The sequence below is a fragment of the Tupaia chinensis genome, unplaced genomic scaffold (assembly GCF_000334495.1).
Source record: "Tupaia chinensis unplaced genomic scaffold, TupChi_1.0 Scaffold000561_1, whole genome shotgun sequence".
NCBI classification, from domain to species: Eukaryota; Metazoa; Chordata; class Mammalia; order Scandentia; family Tupaiidae; genus Tupaia; species Tupaia belangeri.
This window is the reverse complement of record NW_006160074.1, coordinates 2,748,818-2,749,152: the sequence shown is the minus strand read 5'-3', so window position 1 is coordinate 2,749,152 and position 335 is coordinate 2,748,818.

Here is a 335-nt window from a genome sequence, read left to right as displayed (position 1 = left end):
GGGCCCGTCGCCCCCGGTGGCCCCCCGCCCGGCCCCGCTCTCCGGCGCTGCCCCAGGCCCCGACGGCACCCCTCTCGCGCAGCCCATGGCCAACACGCAGCTCCCAGGTTGGAGACTCCTAGCCTCTGCCCGGAAGGAGCCGGTGGCCGAACCCACAGCCCCGCCGCCTGTTGGGTCAAACCCTCGCGCTTCCGCGGCGAAATCACCAGCGGGGCCCTAAGAGGGGCGAGGTCCTGAGAGGCGCGAAAACACCTCGGGGCCCGGGTGCGCGGTCAGGGCGGAGGCGGGGAGCGCAGCCAGACCCGGCTGCCAGCTCCCTTCGCAGCCCGCGAGGG